At 37.2% G+C, this 26819-nt stretch overlaps 1 protein-coding gene across 19 annotated transcripts in view; it reads left to right on the top strand.

The window, feature by feature from the left end:
- PTPRD (protein tyrosine phosphatase receptor type D) overlaps nt 1–26819 on the top strand; it is a 928191-nt gene that overhangs the window by 376409 nt on the left and 524963 nt on the right. For all 19 annotated transcript variants that reach the window (XM_054055286.1, XM_054055289.1, XM_054055284.1 and 16 more), the window contains exon 5: nt 1585–1607. The gene's annotated coding sequence lies outside the window, so the exon portion shown is untranslated. The remainder of the gene's footprint in view (nt 1–1584; nt 1608–26819) is intronic.

The raw sequence follows: 26819 nt of genomic DNA, 5'->3' as shown, positions 1-26819 counted from the left end.
CTAAATCAGGACACAAATCAAGTTTTCCATTTGCTGAAGTTTTATCCTCCAAAAATAAACATTATAAAAAAGTTCAATCAACTCTTAATCTTTAGAAAACTATGAAATCCCAGAGGAACGTATTTTAGTGGACAACTGTATTTAGAAGTTTTTAAATTGGATATGGATATTCTGGTATTGATAGTGTCTAGGACCATCAAAAAGGGGAGAACTTTTAAATTTCATTTTCCATCCACTATTTTTTTTTTTTTGTTCTCTCCAAAAATTGCCCTTGTCTTACAGAGTTTTTCTCATTCCCTTCCAAGGAAGTAGCTAAAGATGAGAGATATAATGGAAATAATGGAAAAAATCAAGACTGTGATTTGTATGCTACATAGGTCAGGAAATTTACAAGGGCTATCCAAATTTAAATCATTTTGGAAACACCTTGAAATTGTTTGTTATTTGTAGTAAATACTAATAAATTTCAATTCTATTTTTGTGTTATTAAAAATTATCTTTTATAATTTCTCTTTTCTGACCTTTACTTCCTACTTTTCTAGCATTCTGACAGTGCTTTGGGAAGTATCTAATGTACAGTGACTGTAAGAGCAACAATAAGGTACAAAATAATATCAGAACACATAGCAACTTAGGACTGGAGGTGACTGACAAAAGAGCTGTGAAGGAAACTCAGAGAACTACATGTTGGCTGAGGAAGGCTGATAAATTCTGTGGTTTAATTTTTTTGAAGACAGGGATAGCTTCAGGTAACTGACACTTCAGAAGTATATTTGAACTTTATTTTCATCTATTTTTTACTATATTTGTTCATCTGCAAATGGGATCACAGGTTCTCCTACCTTTCTTACCTATCTATGAGACTCTCATTTTATGTGGTAAGGTGCCATCAAAAGTGTTTTAATAAATTGCAAAGACTTCGTATGGCTAGAGATCACACACAGAAAAAATTTAAGTATTTATTTACTTTCTGTTTATAAAAGGTGAACCTTTTAGTTCATGTAATTTGGCTCTGGAGCATGTCCAGAGAAAATCAACGAAGCCGGTGAGGGGGCCGGAAAACAAGTCTTACGAGGGATGGCTGAGAGAGCTGGGGTTGTTTAGCCTGGAGAAGAGGAGGCTGAGGGGAGACCTTATTGCTCTCTACAACTACCCAAAAGGAGGTTGTGGAGAGGAGGGAGCTGGCCTCTTCTCCCAAGTGACAGGGGACAAGACAAGATGGAATGGCCTCAAGCTCCGCCAGGGCAGTTTCAGGCTGGACATCAGGAAAAAAATTTTTCATGGAAGGGGTCATTGGGCACTGGAAGAGGCTGCCCAGGGAGGTGGTTGAGTCACCTTTCCTGGAGGTGTTTAAAGGACGAGTGGATGAGGTGCTGAGGGGCATGGTTTAGGGATTGTTAGGAATGGTTGGACTCGATGATCCAGTGGGTCCTTTCCAACCTAGTCATTCTATGATCCTTATTCTTATGATTCTATGATTCTTATCCAAGTTGTCTTGTTTTCTGGGATATGTGTGCTAAGTAAATTCAAATGTCTTCCTCTCTGCTTCCTTTTCTGACAATAATTTTCTTTTTTTCCTTACAGGAGCTGGAATTTACAAAGTTGAGGTAGGAAACTCATTTTATTACTGGATAATGCAATTATTTTACTCAAACACAAGAGTATTAATGCTTGAAAATGTGTTTCTTCCTATGATTTGTATCTGGCAGTTATTCACTATGGTAGAGTATAGTGAAGGTTTACAGTTAGAACAAAATCTCTTTTCTACAATATAGAGAATTATTGTGGATTGTTCTTCTCAGTGCTGTGTTGCATAAAATGTTTGTCTAAAGTAATCAACTATGTTTCTATGCTTGCAAATAGTTCTGATGCATAATGCTACATTCCCAGGCCTATCTTGCCATTAATGCTGAATTTTTCCCATAATTTACATTGGATTCTGATCTGGGGTCCCATGGAAACAAAAAGTTTTGAGGGAGTTGCAACCGCAGTGGAACAAACTCTTTTGTCTTTTCAGAACTCTATAATTTTCTATAAGCCAAAGTAGAGAGAAGAAGGTGCTCCTATGTGATAAAGCTGAGTCAAATCAACGTGTTGTATCGTATTTATGTCTCATTTTCAGAATGTGAAACACCCAATAATAATTTAGTGTCAAAGAGCCTAATAGTTGCAGTGAAATTGTCTGGAGAAAAAAAGAATAGCTTTTTTTGATATATCCTTTCAAAAGTCAGTTTTTAGCTTCAGTATTTTGGCATTAATTTGCAGTTCCGTGTTTGACTACAGTAAATCCTACTTTCTCAGTAACTCAATTAGTTAAAAGGTAAAGATTATTTGTAACATTTAACTTTAGCTGTGGAGCTAAAGTGTGTCTTTGCAGGAAAAATACAATCTAGATTACCTTCTGTAATATGACAAATATTTAGGAAAGACAGTACACTGAAATAACTTCATTTTAGATGTAAAAAAATAGACAGGGACACCTAGATAAGTTATAACTTTACATTCCTGTGGATCAAAGATTATTTTTTTCATTATTCTGTAAAATTTTTGTACCTAGTGTTATTTTGGTCTCACTTCTACCCTCAACTCCCAGTTCTTACTTTTTCCTCATTGTAACACAAGACCTAAGTATTTTACAAATTTATTATTTCATAAACACAAGATATTTTGTGCACTACCATTATTCCTTTCGTGAAAAACCACCGGCCTCTTTTCTTCATGGCAACGGATATAATTTCCTCCAGCATGAGACTAGAACACTATTCTGCACAATATTTAATCTATGTTAAGAGAGAACCTAGAGTATTTTTTTAGAGCATAGTCTGTTATCCACAAAATTGATCCATTTTATCTAGTAAACTTGTATTCTGCATTTCATTCAAAAGCTCACAAACAGCAGTAATTTAAAATTGAAGTTGGTACCTTTACAAGGTACTACTAAACAATGAAATCCTCATAAGAATGTTTTTCTCCAGAGAGTAAAAAGAAACCTATTTTTAATAGCACTTCTAGATAGATTCCTTCTATACAAGGGTAACTGTTCACAGATGCTCACATGCCTTTCAACTCACAGTGCATTACACAGTGATGTGCCCAATGTCAAGTGAACCTCTCAGAGGACTTTTTAGGAAGCTTTCCACCTTACTGATAGATTCTGGCATAGCTTCTCTATTCCAGCAGCTGCAAAGAGGTTTTAGGGCCTATACTGAGTGCTTGTGTGAAGAGCAGCTACCAAATATAAATTAAATAAATTCATGTCTAAAATTGAATTCAAAGTAAGAACAGAAAGCAAGCAGCAGTGCAGAGAGCAGGATTCACCAGAAAACAAGCCCTTGTTTTTTTATAAAGGGTGGTAGTGGTGATACAGCATTAGTTAGAGATCAGTTGGTTAGTCCTAGTTCAGGTTTCCTTTTATTTTCCTGTCACAGTATCAATGGAAAGGAAACTGCTGTTTGATGTTTCATGATTTAAATGCAGGAATAATGGGAATTGAAGCAAATGGAGTTCGAGTTGACCATATGGCCAGTGCTCACTCTTGAGAAATAAAGACTTAACCACTGAGCAGAGGCCTTCCTGTCCAGCGAAGAGTATAGCCCTCCCAGTTGCACAGCACAATCCAAAAAAGACCAATGGATTTCAATATTCTCTGACTGTGGGGAATATGTAGAAGTATTACACAAATATTTGGGGCACAATTTATGCATCTTCATAGAAATTTATATGTACCCTAACGAAGTTCTTTGTGCGTCACTGTTATCTGCATATGTGTGTCTTTTCTCCTGTACATCTCTATCAGATGACTACATCAGAGATCTTCACATGTAACAAAGAAAGTTCTTGTGGCAACCAACCTGCATCTTAGTCTAGGTATTCCAGGATAAGCAAAATTTCCCTCCAGGTATTCTAGGCTAAGTAAAATTAGCCTCTAGTTATTATGAAAAACAGCTGCTTAGGTTTCTGATTCAAGTAAAGGATTTAATTGTTATTTAGGACCACAGGGACAGGGCAGGATTAGGTCATACACTGCATTATGAAAATTAATGTTCCCATGTCTTATAGGATCAAGACTTCTGTTTGGTATAGAAATTAATCGATTAGATCTAATGAAACTTCAGTATACGAATTATATGCATAATTATAGATATGTATATTATTCTCATTAATTTCTAACCCTTAACCTTTTAATCATAATAAAAGTCATTAAGTGATTCAGATAGCCTATTTTTTTCATTTTAATCCTGCAGGTGTCTTTCAAGTTAGTATTCTCAAAAACACATTTACAGACAGTCTGGGCAGGTGTGTGACTGGAAAAGGTCAAAGCAAAATACCAGCACACTTAACATATATTTTTGCACTCTGTCATAAAAATCCTTTTGGTTGCATAGCAACTGTGTTTTTAATTACTACTTGCAATCTAGATTTTAATAATTTAATTAGTATTTTTCTTATTAAATTTTTTCACCCAATAAATGTATCAACTCCAGTTCATTGCTTATTCTTGAACGGTCCTATTTGCCTTCCTCCTTTGCCCTTCCAACATCTTTGACTATGTAGAAGAGAGTCAAAATCTCATTAATTTCATATCAAAAAAACTATGGTTAAAAGGACTTAGCCTTATCCAGTAAAGAAAGATACATAATATTAGATTTATCATTTTAGCCTTTGTAGTTGAAGTCATTGCAGAGTTCAGGTAAACATTACTGAAGTCAGTAGGGCTTCAGAAAACTGTTACAACTACAAGGAATCATTTGGAACTAAAATGAAGGTTTTCAGAGGCAAAATTCAGAGTGAAGGGATGTTTAGAGTAGCCTAATTTAGAGGCAGCAGTTTCAGTGCTTTTATCTTATATTATTTAATCTTAGCTGACTAGAATTATAGTCCCTTGTGAAAAATCGTTAGCTATTGCTCTGTAGTAAGCTACTGCTGAGAGGCTGAAGCCTAACGAGAACCAAGTGATGCAAGAACAATTATGCAAGGGGGAAGAAGATAGTATCTGAACAGCTGCAGAACCATGGCTATAGCTAGTTCACGTTGGAGGTCAAAGCTGCTAAGTGATCTAAGGAGACATCAGCATTAGTAAGAAAGTTTTACATACTGAGCTGGTGAAAATGTATGACAGTTGGTGCCGAATAACTCAATTTATGCCTCCTGCATAAGAGGGAGGGAGATAAAGGAAGCCTTCAGTCCTAAATAGTTTGCTTAGAAGCACCAGTGTTCATGTTGTTAGGCAAGAAGAAATTTTCACACAGGCAAAGTATCTACGTAATATCTGTTGGAAACTCTATGACTGTCTTTCTTCTGAGATATCATGTTAAAAACTTTAATTTTTAAAGCTCTTAAGAATTTTATAAGATTGTATATTTCCAGTACCCATTTATGATTTGAAGAAGTATGATTTCTCTCATTTTCCCCTACATTAATCTTGAATAGAAATTTGAATCTGTATATGGTAGATGTAAATGAGTATCTGAAACAGAAAAACATCCAAATGGTTTACAAAACTGTTCTGATATATTTAGCACTTAAAAACTGAAACCTAAAATGATATTTTTGAAGGATACATTTGAAAGTTATTCCTATGTTCAAAAATAAATAGTTGTTCTTTAATGAGTTCTGAGAGTCTGAATTTGTACTGCATCATTTTCTGCCACTTCTTGAGGCATTAATCTAACATATCTAACATATTTTTAATTATTTTTATGTGTAAAATCTTTGCAATATTCCTGTCTTCCCCTCCGCCCAGAAAGTCTTACACATGCACATCCTGCTTTCCAACTTACACTGAATTTTCATGGCTGTTTTGAGATTATCGACTATTATTTTAATACATTTTACAGGCGGTTTGTTAAAAGCACCAAACAAGACAACCTTAACTTTGTGGGTAAAAACTTTCATACTTCACCTAAAAAAAAAATAAGGTCTTTGGTTCATTATCTCTCTCATTACAACATGTTTGTCTAAATAAAATTAATACAGTACCTACCACAGGTTTTCTGCACTGATTGCACATAAATTTGTGGATGTTAATATTCAAGGACATTAAAACAAAAATAAAAGAAATTAGATCCTTTCAAATAAGTGATACTTTAATGTTTCATCCCATAAAATAAAATAAACATTATAAAAAATTAAGCCTATAAACATCAGAAAGATGGATAAGTTGACACACCATTCTGCATATCTCTGTTTAATAATATTATATTTCATTGCTCATGCTAAGAAAACAGCCATTACCCAAAGCAGCCATTCGTAAACAGCCATTGTGAACAGATTGCATCCTTGTTGGTGGTATGATAATTGAAATAAGTTTACTAGTCTTTTATGAGGAAATACCAGATGTATAAAATACCTATTAATCAACTCAGTCGCTTTTGTAAACATCAGTTTCAATAGCAATGGCTATCAAAGAATAAATGGAATAAGAGGCTAAAAAATATCAGAGAATTCACAAAATTACTCAGCAGTGTGTTGTGCCACTTGCAGTGAAGGAGGTAGAAGAGAAAGGGGCATAGGGTAAAAAGATCCTATCTTCTGAGTTTTGCTTACAGCCATTGGTTTCACTGTTTATACCTGTCTGCTTTCGTATCTTTAATTCCTTTCTTATAAGCCTGCTTAAAAGCAACTTTGTGAACAATAACAGGAGGAGTTAGCTGCCCTTCAGTCATTTGTAGATGTATTTATTTCTCTTCTACTAAACACATTTTTCAATTATTATTTGAAGGAGAGTGTAATTGTGTTTATTTATTATTAGATGCTTTAGGAACTAGGACTTCAGTTCTATCACAGAAACAGGGAAGAACCAATGATAATGATGCAAGTGTTGCATTTCAAATGCATCCTTTGCCTAATCTGTTACTTCTCTTTAATTTTAGTTTTTATTCAAATAAGAGATAAAAATATCACACAAAGCTTTCCTGCTGTGATTGCAACAGACCTCTTTTGAGTCACACACAATTTCTATGTTCAAACATTTCTGTCTATACACAAACTGTACTTAGCTAGTGAAGGAAGTCATAGAACAAGAGTGGATGCATCAGCTGCAGTTACTTAGATAACAGTGGCAGCTACAAGAGCTGTAAGATAAATCACTGTCCTGAGGAGCTGCGGGAAACAAGCACTACACTGACCTTTGGACAGAGACTGCACATACAGCCCTTTTGCACTGCTTGAACTATGAAGAGCACTTTGGAACAGGCAGCTCAACAGAGGGACAAATTACTTTTCTGAATCTAGTAGGCCGATTCACCTTGTGTCTTTTAACCCAGTGTTGCAGACCAATAGAATTACTTTGGTAAAGGTAGACAGTTGACATTATAGACACTGAAAGTGGACTGACTTCAAACTGCCTCTAGTCTGTTCTTGAATTAGATGCATTCTTAAAGCCTATCTGCTGATTATTGCTAGTGAAAGGACTAATTCCACCACGTGGCCAAGTCCAGCATGCAGAAGCATCACTATGAGATATCGAACAAAGATAACTGTAGTTGAGAACTTACTTTTACTAATTATTTTCATTAAAAGCCTGTGGATTAATAGCATAATTGCAGGTATGCAGGTATGTGGAAACATGAATTTACATTTCAACTACTAGTCTTACTTAGTAAGCAGTTATAAGAAAGCTGGAGGTGGACTTTTTACAAAGGCATGTAGTTATAGGACAAGGCGTAATGGCTTTAAAATGAAAGAGGACAGATTTAGATTAGACACAAGAAATTCTACACTATGAATGTGGTGAGTCACTGGAACGGGTTGCCTGGATAAGTAGTGGATGCTCCATCCCCAGAAGTGTTCAAGGCCAAGTTGGACAGGGTTTTGAGTAGTTGGGTCTGGTGGCAGATGTCCCTGTCCATGGCATAGGTGTTGGGACTAGATCATCTTTAAGATCCCTCCTAGCACAAACCCTTCTACGGTCTTACAAAATATATTTTGTGTATGTCACAGGAAGCTATGAAAAGACCACACAGGCCCATTAGTGAGTTTGACTACAAATTGACATCAATCTATGGCTGATAAAGAATGTTTCTTTATTTTCACAAGACTGTGTGAAAAAGGCAAATTATTGATGGAGTAACAGACACTTTCAATGAAAAATCAGGCATATTTTAACGATCACTTTTCCAGCAAGTGAACACTGAGGAGGAAAAACATACCCACATTTAGCTGCTTAATTGACAACAGAGGCACTAGAGTTAGCAAAGTACATGGAATTAACTTTTGTTAAACTAGTTCTGTGGCAATAAAGACCAGGTCTATAGACTCCTGTAATTAAAATCAATACAAATCTGTTACTAAGGAACAGCTCAGCCATTTAGAGATTACATGGAAAGCTGATAGCCTATCTTTAAGCCATACTCGGAAAGCTTAGTTTTACCTCAGTAGCTATACCTAGCTCAAACCAAGAGTTGTTACATAGAAAAAGCTATGGATCCTAAATAGTCAAGTTAGACAGTTAGTTGGAGCGAGCAGATATTCAAGGTAATACTCAGGAGACAAAACAAATGACATGGACTTTATCAAAGTCAATGCAAAATCAAAATCTATGTGTTCTCAAAGTGTTGATCTATGTCTGGTTATCACATTCATGCCAATTTATTCAGAACATTGAGATCTGTCCAGGGTCACTGGCAAATGCATTTTGAGTTCAATAAAAAAGGTACTGTTTCTGCCTCTTTTGAATGTAACAACTTCATTCCCTTCTTAGATTTCCATGAGCAACATTCACGGTCTAACAGATGTGGAGTATCCGCTCAATATTTTCAATAATTTAGTAATGATTATGACAAAAGATATACACTAAAACCTAAACAGTTTTTTTATTAATTATGAGTCCTTAAAGAACGTCTTGCCAAGATGCCTAGTTTTCATTAGAAATAAAGAAACACAGCTCTCCTTAATATAACTGCCAGTGAACAAATTTCTCCAGAGTTTTTCTATCCAGTAAACCTGATAGATTGCAAAAAAGGAAATTCATCTCAGAAGAGCATTGTGGCAGCTGGTATGTATAAGTGCTGCTGAAATCAACAGACAAAAATTATTAAATGTAGAAAATATAGTCTTTGCTTGCACATGCTTGCAATTTGCTGTTCATTAGAGCATGAATATCTCCTTTTCTGACTAAAAATTCAGGGATACAGGAGAGGAATGGTTGTTCTAATTTTGGGGTTTAATACGTGAAGGACAACTGTTTAAACTTTAAAAAATACCCTACTGTAATTTAATATTTCAGATTGTAATATTTGCCTTATTAATTTTGCTCTCTCCTCCTAAAAATGTGGAGAACTCTGGAAATACCTTAATTTCTCTTTCTCGTACAAATTTGTTAAATTATCTACTTTGTTATTTCTGTAAGGTGTGAATCAGAAGTCTCAGTATATTCCCTTTATGTTCTTTTGCTCTACTGGAATATGCATGAAACTTTGCTACCTTTAAAGTCTCAGCACTTAAGATTTAATGTCTACTGGGGTATTCCAGCAGTGAGTTTTTATAAATGCATAAAAAATAAAGCAACTAGATGTTTAATATAAAATTTTAAACATAAAAATAAAAAGAAATTATAATCAATTTTATGTGATTCACATAAATATTACAAGTTATTTATGTATGATCACATAAACACATGACACACATAGAATTGTTTGTAGAGCTGGAGCTTTGTATAACTTTGAAACATTGTGGTACTTCATATACATTTTCTTCGGTGTGCAATTTTTGCAGTCTATGGCAAGAAAAACAGAGGATAAGGCTGCCAAATTCAGTTAGTTCATTGCTTCTGCTTTAAGACCTTTCTGAATATTACTCATTAAGATAAGATGAGAATGTGTTTCAAATTTCTGTACAGATTCAGCATTACTCACTGTGCAGGTTCATTGACTCCTTGGATGAGTATGGTTAAGCATTAGTATAAATGTTTGCAAGGACATAATGTTTATCCTTATTCTTTTGACTGCAAGACTATACTGTTTACAGCAGTTTGCTGCACACCTCTTGATATTATTAATATTGTGGAAATCCTTTTGGCAGATCATCAGAGCCCAAATCAATGAGCAGCTGAGAGCCACTAGTAGTATCCTGATCACAGAAAGGCCTTCTAAGTGAGATGATGGTACTGCTGTCAAGAAGGAAAACCCATGTCTTCACTTCCATCTAAGGCCCTCATTAGATTCCTGGTGCATAGGAACCCTTATTTATCCTGTGTTTTAATGTCTTTGTTCCTTCCTAGTAATTCCAGTAGGAACTAATAAGCAGTTTTATATGAGTAGGAATTGAAAAGCTTAGAAAATTGAGAAGCATGTGTTGGGAAAAAAAAAAAAAGATATCTTGGCTAAGAAAAGTTAGAAGAAGGCTTATTACCAGTATAAAAAGTGCTATTTGAGTGCTAGCAAGTCATTTGCTGACCTCTGTGTTCTTTCCCCCTACAATAACATCTGTTCCCTAGTGCATTACCATGGTTCACAGATATTCAAGAGCCATTCTGCTGGGTGGCATTTGGAGTCTTTGAAATATATAATCCTTACAAAGAATTAAATGAAAAACTAACCAGAAAACCAGTACATATTACAAGCATAATATCTGGCTTGAATGTATATCCTGGAGTTTCATATGATGTCATAATCGGCTACAGCAAATTTAATAGTATTGTTGCCCGGAAGCTAAGCCATTATGTTATATTTAATTTCACTAAGATGTAAATTACATTGTTCAGTGTTGTATAGTACTGGCTACTGCCACTGTAGATTCTTGTTCTTGCAGCTGTCGGGAATTCTAATGTTTATTGGGATTTTGTTTAGCTGGAAGTCTTAAGCTTTTATAGACTTCATAAAAAACAATTATTTTATCCCTCCCTTATTTGCTATTACTTCATCTCATCTCTGTACCTATGTCTTTTCTAGCACTATTAACAGAATAATTGGCTTACTCTGAAGTATATCAATAAATATTCAATCCTTGAAGAAGAGAAGAGCAATGTGACTTAAGAGTGTCTTCTTGCCTGTTATCACATTTGGTTTTAATGAGCCTTTAAGCTAAAAAGAAAATGTTCTTCTAGAAAAATTCCAGGCTTGGGTGCTTATATGCCGTCTTGTAGGGCAATTGCCAGCATGAATTTAAGGAGACATTCTGTATTACTACATAACTTTTGCGAGAATAACATAGACAACATTTGCCCCCAATAATGCATCAATGCTTCTGTTATCATCTGAAATTTCATGGAATCATAAAATCATAGAACCATAGAATAATGGGTTGGAAGGGACCTTAAAAATCATCTACTTCCAACGCCCCTGCCGTGGGCAGGGACACATCTCACTAGATCAGGCTGCCCAAGGCCCCATCCAACCTGGGCTTGAACACCTCCAGGGGTGGGCCATCCACAACTCCCCTGGACTCCTGGGTTGTGAGAGCACATTGTCGGCTCATTTCAAGCTTCCCATCAACCAGCACCCCCAAGTCCTTCGCTGCAGGGCAGCTCCCAGCCACATCATCCCCCATCTTGTATTGAAACTGCAGATTGCCCCAACTCAGGTGTAGGACCTTGCACTTGGACTTGTTGAACCTCATGAGGTTCTCACAGCCCACTCCTCCAGCCTGTCCAGGTCCCTCCAAATGATATCCCATCCTTCTGTTGTGACAACTCCACCACTCAGTTTGGTGTCATCTGCAAACTTGCTGAGGGTGCACTCAATCTTATTGTCTATGTCATTGATGAAGATACTAAACAACACTCGTCCCAGTACAGACCCCTGAAGGACACCACTTGTCACAGATCTCCATTTGGACTTTGAGCCATTGACCACTACTCTCTGAATACAAATCATCCGACCAATTTATTACACACTGAATGGTCCACCCATCAAACCCATATCTTTTCAGTTTAGAGAGAAGATTGTTGTGGGGGAAAATGTCAAAGGCTTTACTGAAGTCTAGATAGATCACATCCATTGCTATTTCTGTGTCCACTGCTGTGGTTACCCCATCATACAGAGGCACTAGCCTGGTCAAAAAGGACTTGCACTTGGTGAAGCCGTGCTGGCTGCCACTAATCACCTCCCCGTCCTCCTTCTGCTTTAGCATAGCTTCTAGGAGGATCTGTTCCATGACCTTCCGAGGCACAGAAGTGTAGCTGACAGGTTGGTAGTTCCCAGGTTCATGTTTTCTACACTTTTTAAAAATAGGCACAATGTTACCCTTTTTCCAGTCACCAGGGACTTCTCCTGACTGCCATGACATTTCATGGAGTGGGTCTTTGCAATCACATCAGCCAATTCCCTCAGGCCTCTGGGCTGCATCTCATCAGGTCCCATTATATATGTTCAGGTTGCTCAGGTGGTCACGAACCCAATCCTCCTCTACAGTGGGAGGGGGTTTACTACCCTGGTCCCCTTCTTGTTGTCCCATGACCAAGGAAGGGTGAGGAGAATGGTTGTCAGTGAAGACTGAGGCAAAACTTTTTAAGTACCTCAGCCTTCTACTTGTTTGTTTCCAGCTGAATTGCATGGGACAATAGCCTAATTGACCACACATGAAACATAAGAGGCGTATCTTTAATGTAGTAGACCATATTTTTTATCACTAAAATCTAATACAGTAATTGACTGTTAGCACCTAGTCATGAGCCTTCCTATCAATGATTTCTTAACAACATATTACAAATACTGTGATACATGGCAATGAAATACTATGATGAGCTTACTGTTTTTCCTTTCAAATGTCTGTTAGTTAAAACGTATCTTACTCTTGCACATTCTTACTATTGCACATCTTTATATTTTTCTCTCGTCATTTATCTGTGGGTGGATCTTTTGCCTATCTACACTGCTTGCCAATTCCATACTTCTGACAATAAAATTGATTCTATGTGGGTTTATGTATATATGGGAAATCAGTGGAAACTTCAGATTCATTTTAACAGCAAGTACTACTAATATACGATCCTCAATAGAGGTATGCTTCAGATGACATAAAATAAATCAACAATAACTGGTGTCATTTGTAAACCACACACAATTACAAATAATTTTATCTTTATCTTGAAAACTTAGAAGCAAAGATGAATGTTCCAGTGACTCAAATTTACAGAAATGCATAAATGTTTGGTGCTGCCAGTTGGTTTTGTTTATGTAGCAAAGCTATCACCTACATTTTGATCCTGGCAGTGTTTGTTTGCTTCCTGTAGTGTTGTGATCTAGCGGCACAAATTCCCATCTTAGCACAGTGAAGTCACAGCAGCCATTCAGCGGTTGTGTGAGACAAGGCACGCTTCTCATGATGACCATGATTAATGGTCATCTAAGAGCAAAAGTAAAAGTACTGTAAATCAGAAAATTATTCTAAAAACAACTCTTTGATCTCTTTGAAATTGCCTAAATTTGTCTTTGAAATTGTCTTCACAGGACTTGAAATGATGTAATGAAAGAATTAAGCTGGGTTTTTGTCACATATTTGAACAAAGTAAGACAGTGCTGTGTTGTGAGACCAGCATTAAGGGATTTTTTAGGTTATGTGCTTACAGAAGAAGCTTTAGGTAGTACAAAAACTAAAGGTTATAAAATCTGAACTAAGGCTTCTCCAACAAAACTGCAATTGTTAATAAAAACTCTCCTCTCACTTTCACTTGTCATTTGTGAGTTTTAATTAGCGTATAAACAAAAGAGTTCCACATGCCATCCTGCCCTGGGTTTCAATTCCTTCTATGCGAAGTAGCCTACATATGCTTACACAGGGTATAGAAAAGTTGTGTGAAAGCAGTAGCCTGGACAGTTTTTACTGTTATCTTCAGAGAAGAAGGAGCACAAGCCACTTTAAATGAGATTTAATATACTTATAAAATCACTAGTGGAGAAAGCAACAAGGTTTAAGAAATTATTTTAAATTTAAGATTGTCCATGATAGACATCAACTGGGAAGGCACAATGGTCAAGTGCTTGGCACAAGTATCTCACCTAAACAACAGTAATCTCTTCCAGGGCAGGTGGAGGCATTGAACTTCAGATTCAGAGCACTATAAATATAGTAAATATAGCTTCTGTACTACTTCTGTCTCTTGATGAGACAGAGGAAAGGTGGGAACTAATATCTACATGATGAATTACTATCTACAGGTCTTATATGCATTTAAACTTAATATTGTAGTAACAACAAGTTTGCTTTAGTGCACTCTGGAAATTAAGTAAGAAAAGAACCAGGCCCTGAAACACAGAGGACTGTAAAAGTCACGTGATAGTGGAAGTGTTTCTACACGGCAAATGAACAGCAAATACAACAAAAATTTTTTGCCTTCCCTATCCCTCTAGACCTTTCATTGGATAGAAAAAAAACATTTTGAAGTAAAGTTCTGCAGTCATGGAAATGGCAGTTATTCATTTTTCTTATTGCAGAGAGATTTTTCTATTTATGGTTTTATCTGTAAATGAGGTGTCTTTTATATTCAGTATATCAGAATTGCATAGAGTGCTTCATGAGCATAGAATATGCTATTTAAAATAAAATAGTAGTACAAAGCAAGGAAAGGTCAAATTAGCTGGAATCAGGTAAAAGTGTCCAAATTTCTTTTTTTTTCTTTTTCTGTCCTAGAAAAACTTTTTTTACATTATGTATTTTAAGGAAAATAAAGAATTGTACAGTGCAGGTAACATTTATTTCGTTCTCATGTTAAAATAATTATTATGAATCACTGATGTTTCTGTTATATGGAATAAACAAAATATTGGAACTTCAGAGAAAGGCACATCAGTTATTGTGAAATACTTAGTTGCCGTTAGCTTTCTCTCTTTTAATAATAAATTTACTAAGAAAGAGCATTACACCGTGAGCATGTAATTTTCCACTTCACTGGTAATTGTATGTTACTTTTCTCAATACTCATCTGTATCCTGTCTTCTGAAATATGATCTCAGAACACAAATTTTAAAGGAATAAAAAGTGAGCAAGCAGGACAGCATAAACCAGCAACCCACATCCATGAGCTACAACTTTATGCTCTGAAATGAGAATCATGTGGACTATGTCTAAATTCCAAATCTTTCTGGTTTGTGTTTCGCTGAGCTGCAAAGTTGACAGGCAAAGTCTGCACAAATACTGTATCGTGTTTATCTCTACCCAGCTCAAAACTGAACCAATAAGTTTTGTGTGAGAGATTTTCCTTTGTTTTTCACTAAAGACAAGATCTCCAAACTGTAAAGTAACCCTGTGCCGATGTTATATTCTTACTTTTTAAAATATACTTAAACTCTTGACATCAAAATAATAATTGAATATTAGATGGTAACGGCAAAACACTATGGATTAAATGAGTTCTTCACAGTTCCATATTTCAGTGGAACATGCAGAAATTCTGTTTAGATTTTTGCTTTCAACAGTTATATATAGCTGCCATTAATAAACATGTGGAACTCTGGGCTTAATTTTACCTTTAATTTTTATTCCTAAAATGTCCCATTTCACATTCAAGATACTTTGCCTAGCTGGTGTGTCAGGGAAAATGCTCAAATTTGATATTACTTTGAAAATTTAATTCAAAGTGATTTCTTTAAAAAAAGAATTTTTTAAAACCCCAATCTTTGCAAGCATAAGCCCAATCACAAGCCCAATATTTTGTGTTTGCAATGCTAATTTAACCTCACCTTATTGAATATTCTGGAATTTTGCACATCCTTTTTAGGCTATTTCAGTACCAAATTGCACACTGTCAATGTCTCATTTGAGACTAATGTTTTATTCAATATCACGTGTGGCACCATATAAACATAATGATTCTAAAAGATGAGTGAAGATAAAGCTCTTTAGGTATTTACTATGGATGTTATTTTACCTTTATTTCATAGCTGTCATAATATAAATTAGTAGGGTAATTCTTATTTTTCTCAGACCAATTTGCTTTCTTCCTTTTAAGACAATTTTTTCTTCTAGACAAATTTTGTGAATGTATGCTAAATCAGTTCAGAAAATTGTCTAACTTTGCTGTTGCAGAAAAGTATCCCAAAAACAGTGCTCATCATATCAAAAGAATTCATAAGTTTTCTGCAGAAAAATTATTAAAGAACTACCAAATGAACAGGATTATTTCATCATTTATCCTTGGCCCAAGAAATCGAGAAAATTAACAGTTGCAAAATTATTAGGGGTTTTTTTTGTGCTCAGTGTAAAAAATAACAGTCTTAAAGAAGATTTTAAAGATAACTATAGAAAATTAAATAATTTATACTGCTAAATATTTCTAGTTTTCTCTTTTTTTTGCCAAAAATAACAAAGAATTAAATTATGTGTTAGAAACTGACTTTATTCCTTTTCTGTTTGCTGTACCAATTCTCCCCAATTTTTCTCTTTATTTTGATGTAATTTGTTTACTAAATCACAAAAAGTCTGTTATTGGACATACTTTTTATCTCGGTGTGTTATTACTACTTAGTTTACATAAGAGCATAAGAAATGTCCTACTCAGACAGAACTGTAGTCTGCCCAACACAATATTTTTTGTCTGGGAATGACAATAGAAGATACTTCCCTTACATTCACAGTATCATAGAACCACAGAATCCTGGAATCATAGAATGTTTTGGGTTAAATGGGGCCTTATACTAGAATACCAGAATCATTTGGGTTGAAAAGACCTTTAAGATCATGAAGTTCAACTGTAAACCTAACACTGCCAAGTCCACCACTCAACCATGTCCCTAAGTGCCGCATCTACATGTCTTTTAAATACCTCTAGAGATAGTGACTAAACTGCTTCCCTGGAAAGCATGTTTCAGTTCTTCACAAGCCTTTCAGAGAAGTAATATTCCCTAATATCTACCTTACACCTCTCTTGGTGCAACTTGAGGCAATTTCCTCTCCTCCTATTGCTTGGTACATTGGAGAAGAGATCAACACCCAGACCAACACCAGCCTCATTGCAATCTCCTTTTAGAGAGTTGTAAAGAGCAATAAGGTCTCCCCTCAGCCTACTTTTCTCTACACTAAACCATTCCAGCTTCCTCAGCCACTCCTCATAAGACTTGTGCTCCACACCCTACGGCAGTCCATTCCTCCTGCCATGGTCAGGGACAACTTTCACTAGATAAAGGGGCTCAAAGGCCCACCTAATTTGGCCTTGGACACTTCCATGGATGCGGCATCCATGACTTCTCTGGGCAGCCTGTTGCAGTGTCTCACTGGCTTTGTGAAAAACTATCTTTCTTACGTATAAACTAAAAATATCTTCTTTCAGTTTAAAACTGTTGTCCCTTGTCCTATCACCACAAGCCTTGGTAAAAAGCCTCACCCCATCTTTCTTATAAAGTGCTTTTCTATATTGAAAGGCCACAATAAGGTCTACCCAAAACCAACTCCAGCTTTAATTGCCTTTCTTCATAAGACCGGTGTTCAGCCCTCTGACCATTTTTGTAGCCCTCCTATGAACTCACTCTGACCCAGATACAGCACTTTGTACTGGCCTCTTGGCCTTTGCAAAGTTCTTACAGGAGCACTAATGAAGCCTGTCAAGGTCCGTCCAGGTGGCATCCCTTCCTTCTAGTGAATCAACTGTACCACTAGGTCAGTGTCATCAGCAAAACTGCTGATTCTGCACTCAATCCCACTATTCATGTAATTTATGAGGATATTAAATAGCACTGGACCCTTAAGGGACAGCACTCAATCCTGGTTTCCACTTGAAAACTGAGGCTTTGACTGCAACTCTTTGGAGATGTTCTTCCTTATCCATGTAACCGTCCATCTGTCAAACCCACATCTCTTCAACACAGAGGTCAGAATGCTTTGTGTGATCACGTCAATGGCCCTATAGAAGTTTAGGTAGACCACATCAGTTTCTCTTTCCTTCTCCCTCGATGCACTTCCTCCATTGTAAAGGTCATTACATTAGTCAGGCATGATTTGCCCTATGTGAAGCCATATTGGCTGTCTATAATTACATCCCTATCTTCCACATGTTTTGGTATGTCTTCCAGGAGGATCTGCTGCTTGATCTCACCAGAGAAGGATGTAAGGCTGGCTGGTCAGTAGTTCCCAATGTCCTCCTTGTTACTGTTTTTAAAAACGAGTGTGATGTTTCCCTTTTCACAGTCAATGGAAACTCTGCCTGAGTGACATAACTTCTCAAGTATAACGTAAAACATCTTAACAACTTTGTCTACTAGCTCCCCCAGGATCCTAGAACACATCTCATCTTGGGAATCATTCCTTGCATACTTCTCCAGCATCTACACTCAGGATTAGGGAAATTAGAGGACATTTCCCTGTCTGTTCTCTTTAGTATTCATTTACCAATTTGCTTTAAATTTATTTCAACCTTTTGTGAACCTGTTGATGCTATATACCTCTATAATCTTTTGTGGCAAGAAATTCCTCAACTTCATTACTGGTTTTATAAAACAGTAAATCCCCTCTTTTAATTGATCTCTTCCTCTTTTTGACTTATATACACCTCCTCATCCCCCTAATTCTAATAATTAGTAAACAACAGTGCTGTCTTTACCTTATGTTTCACTCTCTTGGCCCAGTCTTTCCCTTTGTTTATTAAATGGAAGAGCTGCAGTCTTATAGTCTCTTAAACTCTGTTCTCTCTCTTGTTTTAATGCTCCGTACCTTCTTTAACTCTACTTTACCTTTGTGGAGATGTAGAGAATAGAGCTGTATAAAGTATTCACAAGAAGATAATACCAAGGTTTTATATAACATCAAAAGGTCAAACTCTGTTCTTTTCTTGCTACATCTTCTGAGTGCTATGACCATTTTCTTGGTTTTTGTGAATGCCACTGTGCAGTAAATTATTGATTTCAGAAAGCTGTCAATAATAATTCCAAGATATTCCTACCTCCATTCCAAATTCAGCATGCTGTAAATATAGCTTTGATTATCTTTTCCCTAGAAACTTTACATGTATCTACACTGAAGCCTATCAAATTTTCACTTTCTCATTCAATGTTACGAGGTCCTTTAGGACTTCATCACCAGAGTATAGCATTTGGCTTCTCCAAGACATCTCAGTTCAAATGAGCTCCAAAAACTTACAGATCACTGAAAGATGTTGAGAAAAAAATATTTGCGCTACAAACATTTGGGGAATTCCATACAGGAGTTTTCTCTATCCTGAGCAGTGACCACTGAATCTTCCCCTTTATGTCTAATCTCCTAGCTGCTTTCAGCCTCTGAAAGTGAGAATTCCTTCAGTCTTGCAACAATTTAGTTTCTGTAAAATATTTAGCTAACAAAAAAAAAAAAAAAAAAGGTTTAAAAAATACGAGTATGTTACAATCACTGGGTTGCCTTTATCTACATATAGGTTAATAAGTTTCCAAAGCTCCAGCAAGTCAGTATGGCAGCCTTTGCCTTTTTAGGAACTGTACTCTTTCTTTAGCAGCAGACTGTATTCATCCATGCACTCGGTGACCTTTTTTATTTAATGTAGACATTTTGAAGGACTGCAGTTAGCAGCATTTGTCTCTAGATTCCAGAGTGCTTTCTGGAGCTCTTCCGGCTGATGCAAACAACTTCAATAATCTAGCATTGCTTTTGCTACTTGTATGTTGCATACTTTGGGCAAGAACTTGACAATTTAATGTTTGAGTTCCTTCTGGTTTCCTAGGTTAATCTCATCTGATCCTAGTATCCATCTCTTCTATTTGGTCTAATTCATCTATAATTTGCCTCCAAAGCGTGAGACAAATATAGAAATACTTTCAAAGTTTTCAGAAGTAAAAACTGGTAAAAAAGAACTCCCTGAACTTCTTTTCTATTATATTATCATTCTCAAGTACCCCTTTCACATAGTTTTCATCAAGTAGTGCTACTGATTCCCTAGAAGGCCTTATTTTTTATGTATTTAATAACTTTCTGCTATCAACTTAAGCATTATTTTAACAGCATTATGGTGTCCATGGGTTAGTAATATAATGCTACCATCATAATTTTGTTTGATCAGCCTAGGTTCTGCTGAAAAGAATTAGAAAGAGCTATAGTAGCTATAAATAAAATGAGAGAATAGGAAGTCTAAAATAACTTTCATTCGAGACAATAGAAAAACTCTGTGATGTTTGGGTAAGACCAGTGAAGTATTAAGCCTCTTGAGTAGTTACCATATTACAATTAAGAGAACAATATGCATTGATTAGTAATTATACTACTCAACTAAGAAAATGAAGCATAAGGAATAACAAACATTTCACACAGCCAAGTATTGCACTAATTTTAAGGAGTACTAAACTAACGTTTTTATTGTGACTTACTAAGACAATGTTTCATTTCCTGAATAAATGTTATTCTTATAAGATTTTTCATTCATTTGTAAACATTTTAGAATTTGGGGTTGAACACCGTATGGAATAATACCTTTCAAGCTCTTTCTCCATCATTTTCTGGCAAGCACTTGTAAGTGATAAAAAAAATCCTAAAAGCAATCAGAGAACTAAAATTTGAGGAAAGAAGGGTGTGACAAAGAATGAAAGCATGTTTATAAAATATTTTTTTAAAAAAATCACAAAAGAAATAGAAGGATAATTTAGAAGTGCATAAGCTTAAAGAAAATAATAGATTTCATTTTTGCTTTATTATATATTTTAAATTAACATCACTAATATTTATCACTGTGACCCTGTGTGGTGCTAAATATCTCTTACTGTAGTGCAAATACTATGATCATTATATGGATATGTGTAATATTTTTCAAAATCCTTCGTTTTGCATTTCTTAAAGGCTGATTTTCTCCCAACTGAAAAATCAATGAGGAGAGGAGAGGAGAGGAGAGGAGAGGAGAGGAGAGGAGAGGAGAGGAGAGGAGAGGAGAGGAGAGGAGAGGAGAGGAGAGGAGAGGAGAGGAGAGGAGAGGAGAGGAGAGGAGAGGAGAGGAGAGGAGAGGAGAGGAGAGGAGAGGAGAGGAGAGGGGAGGGGAGGGGAGGGGAGGGGAGGGGAGGGGAGGGGAGGGGAGGGGAGGGGAGGGGAGGGGAGGGGAGGGGAGGGGAGGGGAGGGGAGGGGAGGGGAGGGGAGGAGAGGAGAGGAGAGGAGAGGAGAGGAGAGGAGAGGAGAGGAGAGGAGAGGAGAGGAGAGGAGAGGAGAGGAGAGGAGAGGAGAGGAGAGGAGAGGAGAGGAGAATAAAAATATGAGTATATAAGCGCAGATTTATGCAGGCTTGACACATATTTGTTATTGGCCTGTTTCCCTGTGGCTGGTAAATCTGCTACAGATTGCAGACAGCTTAGGATAGGACTTTTGTCTTTCTCTTACTCTGCATCATGCTTTGAATAAATAGCAGATAATAACAAAAATGTTAATGTTAAAGATTTAAGATTTCTAAATGAGTAGGGCATTCCCAGACATGATGGCACCCTATCTACATATTTCAGATCCATGTGGTCTATGTCATCTTATAGAAATAGAGTTCAGAAATAGTTACCTTCATGCAGGTCAGATTGTTTTTAAACCTGCCTTTGAGGTCTCAGCACCCATAAAAAGGTTCTAAATATACGAATTAATGAAACATCTGTGGTGTCTGTATAGCAATCAGCTTTTTGTAAAGGCTTTCTTTTATCAAATAATAGTAGGCTTTAGCAGCTGTTCTTTGTTATAAAATATTTTATCATATGCCATAATAACAAAATAAAAGTCTCAAATTCTGCCTCTTTCATACCTCTTGCCTTGCATGGTGCTCTGCACAAATAGCAACAGAACAGTAGAAAACGTTCAATACTATGTTGTGAGACAAGGTCATTAAGCGCCTGAGCCAAAAGCTGTTCTAGTAAATATAGAATTCCCATTGACTTCAGTTGGATCTGGGTCAAGCGAAGTCAGTTAGTATTTAAAATAAAAAGACTAGGTACTTCAAAATTTGTGTAATACAAACCATGCTTAACTGTGTAGTCCTCATATGAGACCAGTTGACTAGATAATAATCTTTTGTTTCTCAGATGCTTATATGTAGATTACCAGCAGTGTTTTGGTGTAGCTGTTCCCCTGAAAGTAAAATGGAATACTAGGACGTTTTCTTTTCAACATATAAACAAGTATATTCACATATTGTTCAAATTCCCATTTCTTTTCAGTCTGCATTTCCTCTTGCAGTAGCCACTTTTGTCAACGATCATTACTTCTGTTAGTAATACGAATATAGCAGTCCTGGCTGATGGGGAAGTTCCACTTGTCCGAAGGCTGGCTGATGTTATACCATCTTCAAGAAGGGTCAAAGGAGGGATCCAGGAAACTACAGGCCTGTCAGTCTGATCTCAGTGCTGGGGAAAGTCATGGAACAGGTGATCTGGAGTGATATCATGAAGCACATGCAAGAGAACCGGGTGATCAGGCCCAGTCAACATGGGTTCAGGAAAGGCAGGTTTTGTCAAACTAACCTGATCGCCTTCTATGACAAAGTGACCCACCTACTAGATGGGGGAAGGGCTGTGGACATAGTCTTTCTTGGACTTCAGTAAAGCCTTTGACACAGTTTCTCACAGTATTCTGCTTAGGAAACTGTCAGCCTCTGGCCTGGACAGGTGCACACTCTCCTGGGTTGAAAATTGGTTGGGTGACTGGGGCCAAAGGGTTGTGGTAAATGGAGTTAACGCCAGCTAGAGGCTGGTCACAAATGGTGTCCCCCATGGCTCAGTGCTGGGTCCAGCCCTGTTCAATGTCTTTATCTACAACCTGGATGAGGGGATGGAATGCATTCTAAGTAAGTTTGCTGATGACACTGACCTATGTGGAGATGTCGATCTGCTGGAGGGTAGGGAGGCTCTGCAAAGGGATCTGAACAGGTTGGACCACTGGGCTGAGACCAATGGCATGAGGTTTAACAAGGCCAAGTGCTGGCTCCTGCACATGGGGCACAACAACCCTGTGCAGTGCCACAGACTGGGGAAAGAGCTGCTAGAAAGCTGCCTGGAAGAGAATTACATGGGGGTGTTGATTTACAGGTGTCTGAACATGAGCCAGCAGTATGCCCAGGTGGCCAAGAAGGCCAACGGCATCTTGGCTTGTACCAGTAACGGTGTGACCAGCAGGTCCAGGGAGGTTATTTTCCCTCTGTACTTGGCACTGGTGAGACCGCAGCTTGAGTACTGTGTTCAGTTCTGGGCCCCTCACCACAAGAGGCTCTGGACCGTGTCCAAAGAAAAGCAATGAAGCTGGTGAGGGGGCTGGAGAACAAGTCTTATGAGGAGCGGCTGAGGGAACTGGAGTTGATTAGCTTTGAGAAGAGGAGGCTGAGGGGAGACCTTATTGTTCTCTCCGACTACCTGAAAGGAGGTTGTGGAGAGGAGGGAGCTGGCCTCTTCTCCCAAGTGACAGGGGACAGGACAAAGGGGAATGGCCTCAAGCTCTGCCAGGGCAGGTTCAGGCTGGACATCAGGAAAAATTTTTCACAGAAAGGGCCATCAGGCACTGGGACATGCTGCCCAGGGAGGTGGTTGAGTCACCTTCCCTGGAGGTATTTAAAAGACAGGTGAATGAGATACTCGGGGGCATGGTTTAGTGGTTGACAGGAACTGTTGGACTCAATGATCCTGGAGGTCTTTTCCAACCTAGTGACTCTGTGATATATATATATGCAGTTTTAAAATATATTATTTCATTTGAGGGGCTGGACTTCCTCAACTGTCCTGAGGCCTTGCAAAATGGGGAAAAAATTTTATCCAAAAGTTTGTATTTCAAAAAGAAGTGGAAGGAGAAAGAGGAGAAAGAAAACATAGCTGCATTTTTAAAAGAATCCTATGTTCCTTCCATCCCATTAATTCCTTAAATTATTTTTCCATTCATTTTTCCCATGACACATTCATCATTTTCAAAAAGCCAGAGTCCAAATGAACCAGATGTGCTGAACGTGCAAATAACTGAAAAATGGGTTTCCCTGGAAACCAGATGAAAGCCTTCAGAACAGCTCCACCTCCTGCTCAGCTTGCCTTTCCCTTTTAGCAATTCACTAATAGCAAATCAAGACACTTATACCCAGATTGTCCCCTCCACTTACATGAGCAGGGGGTAACCACTTCAGGCAGGATTCAGAAAGAAGAGACTTCCATTTCAGTCTTTTTCACTGTTTTATTCTCTATAAATCTGTAACTTTCGTAGTAGCTGCACATGGATTGGATTGGATTGGATGGGCATTTTCACAGATGGTATCAGACAACAGCTGCCTTTCACGTTGTCCCTTAGCAATCCCATGGTTAACTGCGCAGAATATCTACTAGAAGGCCACTCCAATTAGCACTCTTTTATCTGGAATCCCTTCCCCGGAACTTTTTGTTGCTGTTGCAGAGTATTTTGAAATTCAGATGGGAACTAAATGATTATCCAGAACACTCACCTACCATAATCTGCTAGCTCTTTTCCCACATGTTCTATACTGTTCTGCATATGCCAGGGGAGGAAGGAAAGCCTCGTTTCCCCTTGAGTGCATCCTGCCTTTTTCCATGGTTCTCAGCATATCAAGTTATGGAGTTGCCTCAGACCCTGCCAAACTCTTAAAACTTCTAGTATAGTATCTCTGGTAAAATTAAATTGCTGGAACACTTTAACATATCTTTGGTGCTTTGTGCTCCTTCATGTACTACCAATGTGAAAGGAATAATGCAGCCCTAGGGGATGTTCAACATTAAGTGGCTCTCTAATCAAGATGCTTTCCTTTAATACAATGATCTTTTCTGACCTAGCAAATGTTTCCTTTTACAGACCGAGAGCACTGCAGTGTAACTAGAGAAATGTTGCTGTAACAATAAAGTTCAGTAGAAATTTTCTGCACATGTGAAGTAATCATGACTTATCCTAAGAATGAGGAAAGGATTTTTGTTTTGCTCTTGTTGATGCATTACTCTTGTTTTCATTCCTCATCTGGTCAGGGAGAGGTGGAATAAATCACAGTGCTTCTAGCCAGACTAGAATAAATTTCTGAAGGGAGAGCTGAGTGAAATACGCTTATTAAAAATTGTCATCTCAAATGAAGTAGGACAACAAGCAAGAGAAGTATCTTGCTCCATTGATGAGGTGCCAGTATCTGGATTAGCATGTATTTGCTGTATTTCTAATTCTTTTTCATTGCATTAACATGCTAATGTTAATATGATACATTGCTTTCAGTCATGCAGGCACAAAGCCAATTTTTAGGAAACTGGACTTATGGAGAATAAACGTAGGCAATCAATGAATAACTAATTTACAAAGCTACCCAGCCTAACTCTCTGCCAGAGATGAGAGTTTATAATCCCCTTTTTTAAAGTGTTTCACTTTAATGAAACAATGTATGTATAATTAGCATTAGCAGTGACTTCTGGAAGCTAGCACCTAGGTTTTTTTTTCTGATCTTCTTTTTGATACAAGCAAATATTATACTTCACTTTGTTTCATCAGAGTTGCATCCTTTGAATAATAACATGACACAGAGTGTCTGATACAGCGTACTTGAATGAAACATGGAGATTCCACTCCTCCTTTCCCTTCAAAAAATTAAACAACTGCAAAAAGAAGTAATATCTGAGGAATAAGCTCTGGTTCATCAGAATGTCAAGCACCTCTTCCAGCTGACAGCAATAATAGTGCTTGGACTTAAGAAACATTCTTATTGATTCATGAATATTCCAAGGGGATAGATTAATCTTTTGTGAACCATACAGCTCTGATGAAACTGCTGTTTAACACGCTAAAGTGCCAAATTCATCTTCTGCTTGTACAAAAGAACTTCCTGTAATAAAGACTCTTTGTAATAGCAGTAACATGTCTCTGTGGGGAATGTTTATCATGAAGTGTTTGCACTTTGAAATACTTGGTATTTTGTCGTGCATTACACAGCTCCCTAAGGATATGAGTGTAGGCAATATCCAATATCTTCCATTCAACTTTATAGCCTAATAACTATTTAGGACATTCTGTCTATACATTTGCCTAAGATTAGGTAAGCAAAGTTTTATTAAACTTCATAAACTGTGACATGACTTTTATTGTATTTCCCATCTTCTGTCATTGTATGCAAAAACTAGGCAGAAGGCAGGTAGATAAGTAAGCAGGTAGACAGATTTCAGTACAGGTAGAGAAGCTGGATTGCAGCTATCTGAACTTCTACAGAGAAATCTGCGGCTCATGTGAAAGAACAAACCTAGATCTGTTCCTGATGTCCCAGTGCCCCAGGGACTAGACAGCTTCATGGTGCTCAGCCATTGTGTCCTAATACACAGCAGACTTTATCCTTCATGTCCCAAATGACCTAGGTTCAAGTGACCCGTTTCTTGGCTGGATGTTACTAATGTGGAACATCACCTTTAGTCTGGCCCTATGGCCTGAATGCAGTGTCTGTGTAATAACAGCTGTTCTTTTGCCAACAGATAACTTTGTTCCACAGGTTAGAGAGATCTGTGAGACTCCAGGGTTGCAAGCTGCAAATCTCTTGTGTATAGATTGTTAAATACCTTTGAATAGTGAGTGGCTATTAATGAGTGGCTATTAATGACCTCTACAAGTCTGATACCATTTCCTGTATATTTATGAGGGCCATATTCATATGCATAGTATAATTAGTGAAATATCCACGAAGGATACAAATTTGAATATTGTTCCGTGAAACAAATTGTTTATACAGACTAAAGATAAAACCCTACAAATGTATGTAGTTTAGTAGGTGGAAAAATACCAACCTGCTCTTTCAATTTTCATACTTTGAGAACAGGGCTTTTTTTTTTTTTTCTTTCTTTAAAAATTTCATCATAGTTTACACTAGAAAATAAGAGTTTTGGTTTCTCATCTACTTGTCTTTGACAAGTAGACAGCACAGCCTCAAATTCTGAATTCCATAAATACTTAATGAGTTTTTTACACAGAATAATAAGGAAATAGAGAACAGATGTCTAAAAGT

This window comes from Cuculus canorus, chromosome Z (assembly GCF_017976375.1).
Source record: "Cuculus canorus isolate bCucCan1 chromosome Z, bCucCan1.pri, whole genome shotgun sequence".
In the NCBI taxonomy this organism is placed as follows: domain Eukaryota; kingdom Metazoa; phylum Chordata; class Aves; order Cuculiformes; family Cuculidae; genus Cuculus; species Cuculus canorus.
This window is presented reverse-complemented; position numbering and strand designations above follow the sequence as displayed.